Consider the following 12,152-nt stretch of genomic DNA (forward strand, 5'->3'; position numbering starts at 1 on the left):
GTTTTAATGGCAGTGGACAGAAAGCCTCACAGAAATTGACTTATGCATAGGGAGATTTGATTCATAATAGAGTGCAGGAGCAAAACGGGGGTCAGGCCGGACCTCACTGGGGTGACAGTGAGGACCTTGGCACTCAGTTTCCCTTTTCTCACTTCTGAGATCTGCTTTCCTTATATTGGCATTTCTGTGGGATTCAGATGGCTGTAGAAGGTCTAGCCCAGTATAATTCTAGGTTCAAGCCTCCCCAGAAAAAGTAGCGAATCAAAAGAAGACTCAAAATTGAGTCTTGCTGGCCCTCAAGTGCCCATTCCTGGACCAACCATTGCTATCGGGAGAACACAAGGCATTGAGTGGCCCAGGCTGAAGACACATGCCTCCACTTGAAGCTGGGAGTGAACCCTGCCTCATGGGTCTCACCCAAAGATGAGAGACGGGTGGTTTCTCCAAAGCAAATTTAGCATACAGTTATAACAAGAAAAGGTGGTAAATAATAAATAACAAAAATAACTAACACCCAGTATACAGCCCCATCATCATAAATAATGCTTCCCTCTTTTTTTTTTTTAACAGTTTTGGCAATAAAGCTCACAAAGGTCAAGCCACTTGGCCAGGATCACAAAGGCCAGGTCTCTCTAGTATGACCAATGCTTCCTAAGACCTCTCTTCTCCCTTTGCCTAGAAGGTTCTTACCCTATTTCTTCACCTGCCTAACTCCAAGATGTGCTTTGAAACTCAGCTCAAGTGTGACTCTCTTTTGGAAGCCTGCAGAGATGCACCTTCTCTCCTACCCAAGCTGATACTCTGAAACTCCACTGAGCAATCCCCCTCCTCCCATAATTTCGTCTCTATTCTCCTTAAGCCTTGACTTCTTATTTGTCTTCACCAGAAATCTGTAATTTATTCATCTGTAGAACCCAGTGCCTGGAGAAGTGCTAAGTTTGTTGAATAAAATTGAGCTATCAGGGTACTTTAAATGTCACAAAACCAAATGAGATAGGTTATCAGCTCCATTCTGTAGGAGGAAACTTGAGGCTCTGACAAGTTATGTGTAACTCGCATCCTCACAGGGTCTTGGGTGAGCCAGAGTGGGAACTAAGTCACCAAGGGTTGGTGCTAGGGCTAGATAACTTAGTTCAAAAAGGCTAAGATTAAAGTGAGTTTGAATCTAGGTTCTAAAGAATGCTGGGAGTTAAGAGGGGAAAAAGATAGAAAATTAGGATACTTGGAAGCACATGGACATAAACCTAGCAAGGAGGGGTCTGGATAATTGCCACAAAACAACAGAGCTGTTCACATTATCTCCAAGATTTATATTTACTGGCTGTTGGGTGGGATTGGTATGAAAATGTTGAGGCAAGGACTCAAGTGGAGGTCCTCTTCCTCAAAGGCAAATGCCGTTAACATTGTTTTTTTATGTTATAAAGCTCTTGGTTTCCTTAATCCATTTTATGGATTGTAGATGTCATTCTCATCTAACAGCTTAATTAATAACTTCCTTGTGTAGCTCAATCTGGAAAGATGATTAGGAATCAGGAATATTTAAATATGATGAAGATGAAGTAATTCATCTCCATGTTCATGCTAGTAGCAAAAGGGCAGGGGAGGAAGAAGAGAATTAGGAGGTATATGGCTTCAAATACCATGGCTAACGGGGGCACCCTGTGTTTTCTGGAATTCAGCAGGGGCATCCCTTGCTGTCTAGTCTATTTCTGGAAGAGTAGCTGAAGAGCTAGCTGCTAACGTCAGGTGCATTATTCTTACCAAGCTTTCCAAGAAGGCACTGATGCAGTGGGCAAGAAGACTGCCTTCCAGGAAGGGTGAATTACAGAGAGAAATGACCCTATGTTTCCTGGGAGAAGGTAAAAATGAGGGGAAACATGAGTAAATACGACACAACAACAGTATTTGGGCCCACTAATAATGTGACTTGGAGGACTTTTATATGATTCCTGTTTTGGGGAAACTGTTTTAAAATCTTTCACTGGCCAAGGCAGACCTGGTACTGTTAGCTGGACCGGTTAATTTTACATCTGTTCTAACACAAATAGCCAACAGGCATATTATTTCCAGATTCCTAAAAGTTGGTGAATAGCAGTGGAATTAATTCTTCAGTACACATGAGAACATGCACTCCCCCTACTTAAATCCCATCGTGTTTTTCTCTTATAGATGGCACACAGCAGAGCTTCTTTCACAGTCCTTGATTTCTTACTAAGAAAACCTGATCCTTTTGAAAACTTGAACTAAAAAGTTTTAGAGTTTCTATTATATGATTGCTATAAAAATTGTGGAATTCACAAAAACTGTGATCCTGGATTTGATTTAGATAAGCTCCCAATAACAGAGCTAAAGTTATTAGCTCTGTTAAAGTTTGGTTTTCCTCATGGAGTTTACTCTGAGACTAGATTCTCTATCCAAATCTAACCCAACTAGGGGAGGGGATATATATATATATATTATTATTATTTTTTAAGTATTTCATTTTGTTAGTTTAGCATTGAATTGAACACTATTCAGATTGTAGGAATAGCAGAATATCACTGGAATTTAGGCCTTCAGAGAACATGAAGATGCATTAATTATAGTCCCTGCCCCCAAGATGTTTATAATCCAACAGGAGGATAAGACAGTGGGCTTACATAAGAGAGCTTCAAACAAAATATAATGTAGATTCAAAAGAAAAATATGGGTCGAGAGCTAGAGGTTGTTGCATTTTAGAAGGTTCTTGAAGGATTTTATCAGGAATATATTGAGGGGAGGGAGAGGAATGCAAAGTTGTGGAGGATATCTCAGGGAGCAGGAAAGCATGGATACTCCCGTCCCATTGCCCATGGTCCTCAACATTGATCTATAAGAACTGCATGCCTTACTTATTCTTCTCTGAAAAACCAAACTGAGTGTTAAAACTGCTCCACAGACTTTTAAAATTTTACTCTGTTTTAATCGTCACTGCTGTTGATCACCAATCAGTAAGCAAATTCTTAATGTGCTCTGGGCATAACAATCAAAAGAACCAGAATAAATCAAGCTAATTTAATGACTAATGTAAATATACTGGATCTTCTATTCATGATTCACTTTGTTATTTGCCAGTTGACTCCAAAGTTGTGGTCCAGGAATAGACAACAGGTAAGGAAATCTCAAAGTCAGAACTTGGCTCTCAGGCCATGCAAAGGTACTGTTACATAAGGCCGCTGCCTCAACTTGACCAACAGATGATACAGCAGCCACTCCCTTAAGAAATATTTGGAGTGACTATTTGTGAAGTTTTGTCACCTGATGTTCATCTTTCCTTTCCCACCGATATATCTTTCCATCAGTAATGTGCAGAGTAAAAGCAAGCATAACATAATATATAAGATCGTAACCCAGCAGAACTAACTATAACCAAGGAGAGGGGCTTCATCTAGTACAAGAGATGCAAGGGCTTTACACTTGACCTCTGAGATCCTCAAGTGACCGCCTTCTATATCTCTCTGTGTTGCCCTGCCTATAAAATGGGGCTAACTCAGCTCACCTAGATAACTCACAGACATGAAAGGAAGATTAATTATTCAGGGTTCATTGAGTGCTTTCAATATGAAAAGCACGATGTATGTCACAAACAGAGGGCTGTAACTTCAGGGGAGACAGCAGCAGGCACAGATGAACATTTAAAAAACAAAGGCCCTATTCTCATGTAAATACTCAATAATAAAGGCTATGGAAAGAAAGCTGCAGGAAATATAAAATATAAACAGAATATTTTCCATGAGGAGGCAGCAGATTTTATCAAGTTAATAAATTATTACAATAGAGTATATAAAATCAAACTCATGCAGAATCAGACCAGAGAATATCATGTGTGGCTGCTGGGATTATCTGGTGGGAAAGATCTCATTGATTTTTGTAGAGCATTGGATCTGAGAGATTTTTAAATTAGGTAAGGATGATGACCCAGTTTGGGTGGGAAAAGCTTAGAGGTTCCCAAGGAAGAATACAGCCCAAGAAGAAGTCTCTGGAGGTACAGTTATTTTTAACCTTTCAGACCTGCATGACATGAAGAGAATTCTGAAAACTGAATGCAAAAAGGAAACATTTTGAGAACTTCTGTATCCATTTCTCACTGTCATGATCTGAGCAAAGATTTTAAAAGGACAAAGTTATTTACAATTAAATAGAGATTTAAGGAAAATAAAATTCAGGTTGCTTTTTTTATATTTATCAGTATATGAGGGAACAAAGTTGGGTGAATTTTCTCTTGGCCTGTGATTTGACTAAGAAAGCCCTGTAAACTATAAGCATCAAGTACAAAACGTATTAGAGGTAAGTATGCCAAATTAAAAAATCAGTGGAGACATTACAGGAACACTAAATACTTTAAAAAGGCATTATGTATCAGTTAGCTATTGCCAAAATAGTGCTGCATGACAGACAACCACAAAAACTAGTAGCATATAACAAGCACTTGCTCTCATGGTTCTTGGGCTGGTTCTGTTTCACATATGAGGCTGGACTGTTACACATGTCTCTCATTCTCCTTAAACCAGTGAGCTAGCCAGGGCATGTTCTCCTCATGGTTCCAGACTTCAGAACTGAAACTTCCACTCTATTCTGCCAGCTAAAGCGAGGAATATTGCCAAGCCCAAAGTCAAGGAGCAGGGAAGCACACTCTTTCTGTGTTATGAGGATCCCGGGTGTGAATGCAAGGAAGGATGAAGAACTGAGCCCAAGAATTCAAGTAGAATTTTTTTCCAAAGTTATATATCAAAAAGCTCTGGAAAAAAAAAAGAAGTCCAGAGACAGAGATCAAGGTGGACCTGAGATACAGAAATACAACTTTTAACAAAATATTTATGAAATAATGATGTGTTCAATTTCTTTTCCACCTATGTGTATATGTTCACTTGGGCATATAATTCTAGTGGCTGACATTAATCAGTTCTCTTCTTACTGATAAAAAAAAGTCTAAGGCATTTTTCTTTTTAAACTTACAGAACTTCATAATGGCTCTATAATATGGAGAGCTTAGCTTCTTTGAGAGGCATTCGCCACGTACTGAAAAGTTTTGATAGTGTCATTTCTGTATATCACAAGTAAACTCTCAAAAAGTGTCCTACCAAGATACTGTCTTCAACCGTAGAGGTGAATTCCATCTCCACGAATTTTGGGAGCGTTTCAAACTAATGAGGAGTGGAGGTAGCAGCCCCAGAATTTCTAAACCATCTTCATCAACTCAATAAAATGTACAACAGGCTCTCAGAAAAGTTAACTACTAAACACACTTTTAAACTCAACTACTGAGAGAATATTTTCCACCTGCAATACCAACTGTCATAATGTCAGTTTTCATCTTTTATCACCAGAATTAGTTTTTTAATCTTAAAATATAACTTTAACCCATCAGATAGAAATAGTGATAATGTTCTGTGTGGGTAAAGAAACAAGCACTCTTCTACACAGTTGACTGGGAAATAAATTTATGCAGATTTTTGGAAGGCAGTCTGGCAGTGTGTATTAATTAGTTAATTAACTGGTATGTAAAATTACCAGACCCTTTGACACAATAATTCTAGGAACTTATAGATAACTTTGATAACTTCTAGGAACTTATCTAAAGTAATTAACTAAGTAGAAAAAGGAGTATATATTGGATGTTCCTTATGTTGTTTATAGTAATAAAAAAGAATCTACTTAAATTCATATCAATGGGGAATTTGTTCAATATCATGGAATATTAGGTAGCTATTAGGGCAAAACTAATCATGTTAAAATATCCAAGATATAGTATTGACTGAAAAGTAGTAGGTTAAAGACCAAAATATTATATATAATATTTTGCACATGTTCATATATACATGTAAATTCCATATGTGCTTACGTAGGCATGAAAACCTATATACCAAACATTTACCGGTGACCATCTCTAGGAGGAAAGAGTTGCTTTGGTGCAATAGGAAAATGGTTACCTTTTGTTTTTCTTCACACACTCCTATGTTATTTGAATTAGTATAAAGAATATGTATTAGTTTCATAGCCTTATTCAACAACAGAAAAACCTTTTCAACTATTTTCACTATCTCTGGCCTCAAAAATGCCTTTTCTAGTGGTTTTCACTTTTTCTGGCCTCCATACCACCTATATACAGTCCACCAAAATCCCCCATTTGCAGAAACCAAAATACTCAGTTGAGCAAAATGTGTTACTGTAAAGTTAATGAAAGGTCAGCGGAGCCCGCACAACTAACTAGCCACCAGTAGCTCTGGGTCAGGTGCTGGATCCAAATGTGCTTTGGTTGAGGTCTGGTTTGTCTACTAGTCTAGGCAGTGTCTACTTTTGGTTTAAATATCAATAGCTACAATTCTGGGTTCATGTCTGGCTAGGATTTCAAAGGCAGTGCCAATAACCCCAGTTATCTCCTACTTAATTGGTATCCATTTCACAGCCACGGAAATAAGTCTAAGACACTACTGGGAGGTGGCAACACACTCTTTTTACCTCCCTGCTTCCAAAGATGAGGTTACCTGCCACTCCCCCGGCCAGGTCTCCATCCCAAACCATTGCCACCCTCTTGCCCCAGTACAAGAGACTTAGCCCTGCCCCTCTTTGAAAATGGGGCTGAGTGAGGATAAAAGCCAATGCCAACCACTCTACCTGGTTTTACTTATTGTGGGTACCTTGTTGCAGGCGTTAGCATACTTCTAAATCACAGGTCTCTAACCAGATTGTGTTCATGCATTTTTTTCTCCATGCTTTTCCTACACTATCCCCTTTCATTTTCCCTCAGGGAGATTTTTCTCCCCACTGGCCCTTCAAGAGGCAGTTCAAATGCAGTCTCGTTCACGTGAAGTCTTTACGTGAAGTTGTAAAAATTTACATCCTTAACTCTTAAGAAAATGCTTCACTCTCTTCTCTGATCTTGCCCATACTTTCTACTTCCGTCATTGCGTGAGAACACACTGTCTCGTCCTGTAATGTATTGTGTACATTTGTGCCTTCACAGAAGGTAGTAAGAGCCTTCAATAACTCTCACCATCATCCTCATGCCTCATCCTCTTCTGCTTGCATTACACTTACGCAGCAAAATCTCAACACTGGGTCAAGCCAACCACCTGCCTTTGCACTCCTACACTGAGACTGCTGAGGAATGGTTAAATAGCAATGCAAAGTGCTGTCAGGGTCCAGTGCTAGTCTCCAACAGTAACTGGACCCTGACGCTGCCCAGGGCAGCCTCTCTCATACTGCCTACATGTAGTAGCTGTTCCAAAGCTTCCCACCCTAGTCAAGTTCTCTGCCCCGACCAGGATCCTGCCTACCCTCAGCAGTTAACTTGGATTGCTCTTAGAGAGAGAGCCCACTCACCAGGACCTGTCTCAATCTCTTCTCCCCTCCCATCTCTCCCCACCTTACACCTATGCATGGATCCACACTACAGTGGAGGCTGCGGTGCCCAGATCCCCTTACTGGCAGGTGCTTTTGTCCCTCAGCTGCTCTGAGAGCTGGTTGTTTAAAGTTCACAGCTACTGCCTTCCCTGGAGAACTGCCCTCGGACCAACAAGACACACCTAGTCTGGAAGGCTATGACCCACTCCCCTGGTGGGCAGACCTTAACCGATGAGTAACTGGCACAGGGGGAAAGGCCAGTCCCCTGCCTCAAGGTGGGTAACCTTGTGATGCAGCCCCTCCTTCCATGATCAGACTGACATTAGTTTCCAGTCAAGATCACACTCTTGCTTAGCTTTCTTCCCTACCCCATAGAGAAGATGCAGAGTAGTATCAGAAGAGGAGAAGATTTTAGGAGAAAAATGAGTTCTGTTTTTGACATGTTAAGTCTGAAATGCCTATGATATTAAACTTCAAATGTTTAGTAGGCAATTGATATTGAAGGTTTCAGGAAGTGATGTGCTGGTAAACATATAGCTGGCTCTTGGTGGGGAAGGGGGAATACATGCACACATATGTACATAAGTTTTTATACATTTTCCTGATATGAAAGATGTGTGGTGCCTAATTTACAAATAATAATAAAGTATGTAACACACTATTGTAAATTCCATACCACCAATCAATATTCACACAATGTTTTTGTTGACTTTTACCAAGTGCTTGTATCATAGACAACCTATAAGTGCAATTGACAAATGACTGCAGTTATGGTCTACATTTATGTTTATTTTAAGAGAAAGTGAAACAATGAAGATGTGGGTCAGAATTTCTCTTGTTCATCAATGAGAGGAGTAATTTCTTTGCTGAGCTGGATAATAATTTTTGAATATTTTCTCAATTTTTTGGTGTTACAATGTTACAGCTATAGACATGACACACTATTAAGCTTAATCCGCATTATTAACATTTTCTCAATCACCTTCTTAAGTCTAGACAATCAACAAAACAATAAATTAAGCCCTGATTTGAAGTATTTCCCAATTTCCATGGCATAAATATTCTCACTGTGGCAGTTCTCAAGCTACCGAGATGACATCACTGAATGCGAGTTGGAAGAGATGTGCAGTGATACACCACTATCGAGTCCTTTCAATATACAAATACAGCAGACATCCCAAATCTCAAGAGCGTTAATAGTTTTAAAATGTAGAAAAATTGTTAGGAAGTAATGAGTTTTAAGTATTTACTACCTCTGTTTTTACTATAATTTATTTTATCGTAAATTTATAATAAAGGCTGGGTTTAGCAGCTGGCTCACGAAATTCCTGAAAATTGGTAGTTCCCTGGCAGTCCAGTGGTTAGGATTTGGCACTTTCACTGCCATGGCCCAGGTTCAGTCCCTGGTCCGGGAACTGAGATCCCGCAAGCCACACAGCTCGGAAAAAAAAAAAAAATTAAAATTAAATCCTGAAAATTTAACAATCGGTTCTCCTGAGGTAGCACAAGCTGGCTGCCGCACACCACTGGTTTAAAGTGAAGTTGAGAGGTCCAGGCTGAGACATTAAGTGTATAGATAGTCGTCAAATCAGGGATATGGATGAAATTCCCCTAAGATGAATATATTTAATAAGAAGGAAAGACAAAGTAGTGAGGATGAAACCCTGGAGGAAACCAGCATTTAAAAGCAGGTAGTAAAAAGTGAGCATGGGGAGGAGATGAGAAACTATGGAGTAAAAAGGGTAGGAAGCAGAGGGCGGTAGGGGCAGGGCAAGGGCGAAGAGTGACATAAGAAACGGGGTGGTCAACGGTATGAGATGATGCCAACAGGTGATCACAAGGAATGAAAAGTATCCATTAATTCACGGGATCATTTGTTCACTCATGCAACACTGAGAATTCATTTTTGCTGAGCACTCTGGAATGCTTGGAAATCTAATATATTAAAGTGGGACCTGTTAGCCTTACTTGAGGCTGAGGACCAAAACACACTCCAAATAAGGTGCTAGCCCCCTTAGACACAGTTGGGGGATGTAGCAGCCTGGCGGCTGACTCGCGCCAGGAAAAAGAGCACACGTGAGAGGCGGGCTGAAGTGGTCTCCAGCCAGAGCAGGAGGCTAGGTTTGAGAAGTAGAACCTCAGAACCATTTAATGCATTCCTAAGATGGTTCTGCCAGAGGGCTAGGCGGTCTCCGCAGAAAGGCTGGAGGTGTATGTTTGGATGCAGAGATTACAGCTGCCCGTTTACTGTATAAAATTTTCTTCCCTTAGTTTCTGTGACATTTCTCACATCCTCTCACTAATGCTCCTCATCCACCCACTGCCCCCATCTGCTTACCTCTTTAGGAGTTCAGTCCTCCGTATATTACTGAGACTCCTCCATAAAATTATCTTCAGAAAGAAATACTACTTCCTAATTTGAGCTGAATATACTATATTTCATCTAATCTAAGACTCATCTTAGATCTGAGTGTCCAAACTGAAGTGATATAATACGGCTTATCCTTTTCAGCCTGAATTTTCATACATCTTCCTTTCTCCACTGTGGCAAACTTATTGATGCGTCAGCCCAGATATGAGTGTACAGATCCCACACATGCTAACCGAGGTGCTCCAAGGAGCTCCTGCTATCTATTTTTCACAGAAGACAAATTATTAATAATAATAAAGCCACGTCAGAAGCCCATCACCCCTCATGTAAGGGAACTGTCTACTAGAGGAACTTGGAAATGCTTAGAAGCCAGAAAATGTTAATAAAGGAAACAGGTTTAACAGGCAACTGGATTGAACATGGTTGAGTGAATATTATGCAGTAAGGAAAGCCATTTGGAATGTAACAGTATGTTTGTGGAGGGTGATGTAGAGCGGGGGAGAAGCACTAGGAAATAGAAGGAGCATTAAGGCAGAATGGCCATGCAGCCAAGGCTACAAGAGAGATGTGAAGTGGAGAGGCCGAAGGAACACATGATGGTAAGATCATTATATGTATCATATAGTCGGCTATATGGGTGAAGGAGCAAAATAGCACATATTTTCCTAGCAAGTTGTAGAGTCCTAATGGTTTAGCTCTGGGCACAGAATAGAGGATAACAGAGACCAGCGAGGAATGTTGTCATCAGTGTCATCATTCTTCTCACAAAAATAGGCTCCCCTAAGGAGACTTTTTTTTATTAACAAGGGGAAATAAGACAAAGTTAGCTTTGCTTACCATTTTATAACTACAAAATTATTGCAATACTATAATTCATTAATAAATCACCAGCATAACCAGGCAACGACCCCTAGCCTACTTAAAAATGAAATGTATCCTTCTGCTACACATCTTAAGTATAGACATTGAAACAGGTTCACAATCCCTTATCTGAAACTCCTAGGACAACATGTGGGCATATACAGTATCTTACATTGGCACCTCAAGCAGAATCTGAGTCAGATAAAGACAGACTATAAATAACCTCACCACAGGTCAGGCCAGGTTTTGCAGTCAGATGACCTCAGGATAGGTCAGGATGGGGGAATTGTGGAGAAGGCACTGTGGATCTGTTAAAAACCTGACCTTTATTTTAACCCATCTGTTTTATCACTTCATTTATAATATATGATTCCTTAATTTCTGCATACATCCTAATTCATAACCAGAATTCCTGATACTCTCTTTCAACTAATATTTATGGGACTCTCATTACATATTAAGTATTATTCCACGCACCGTGTGACTAGCAGTAGATAAAAGCAAAATCTCTCACTTTGGGGAGCTGACAATGACTCCCTTTAGGCAATAGGAAAATTCATAGATGAGCTATAAGTGATGAAAGAATTCAGTTTGATTGTTACATCTTGTCATGGCTCCTAAAGGGGCCAGAGACCACATCCCACATCACGCCGACCATATTTTGTGATATTAATGCCAAATGTAAGAATTTTATGATTAGGCTTGCTATACAGCTTTTTTATAGTATAGTTTTAGCAAACTATTTGGAATATACAGCACATTTGTAATCATACTCCTCTCCAAAACTGCTTCTTGTGCCTTAGTATTTTTTCTTTGTCAGATTATACCTTTATGTTGTTTATTTTCAAAAATGCAGATTTGGTTCTTTTTGATGATCCTCTATTTTTTGTCTTATGAATTTATGATCTTATCTTTATTATTCCTTTCAAAATCCTTCCTTATAGTTATATTGTTTTATCTGCATTTAGTTTTGGCTTCCCCATCCATATTCCTGAGTTGAATTTATTTTCCATTTTTTTTTTGTTTTTACATGGAGGCACTTAAGGCTATCAATTTACTTCTAAGAACTGTTGTATCAACACCTCAGGAGTTTTTGATATTGACAACTTTTATTATAGCTCAGTTCTAAATGTTTTAAATTTCCACTGCAATATTTTCTTTAACCACAGATGTTTATTAATAAATTTTGAAGGCTCCTGGCACATGTACTGTTGTCAGATAGTGACTTCTATAATATTGATTCTTTAAAATTTGATCAGACTTCTTTTGTAAATTAGCATAAGGTCAATTTTTGTAAATATTACATGTACTTGAAAAAAATGTATACTCTGTCAGGTATAGGATTTTATATTTACCTATTAGATTTTCTGCATCAAGACTATCCAGCATGGTAGCCACTAACCAGATGGGGCTACTGATCACTTGAAATGTGGCAGATGATGTACTGTAAGTATGAAATACAAACTAGATTTCTAAGACTCACTATGAAAAGAATGTAAAACATCTCATGAATTTTATATCTCTTGAAATAGCATTTGGGGCAGTTTGGGTTACATAA

Source organism: Eschrichtius robustus, chromosome 14, assembly GCF_028021215.1.
Source record: "Eschrichtius robustus isolate mEscRob2 chromosome 14, mEscRob2.pri, whole genome shotgun sequence".
NCBI lineage: Eukaryota > Metazoa > Chordata > Mammalia > Artiodactyla > Eschrichtiidae > Eschrichtius > Eschrichtius robustus.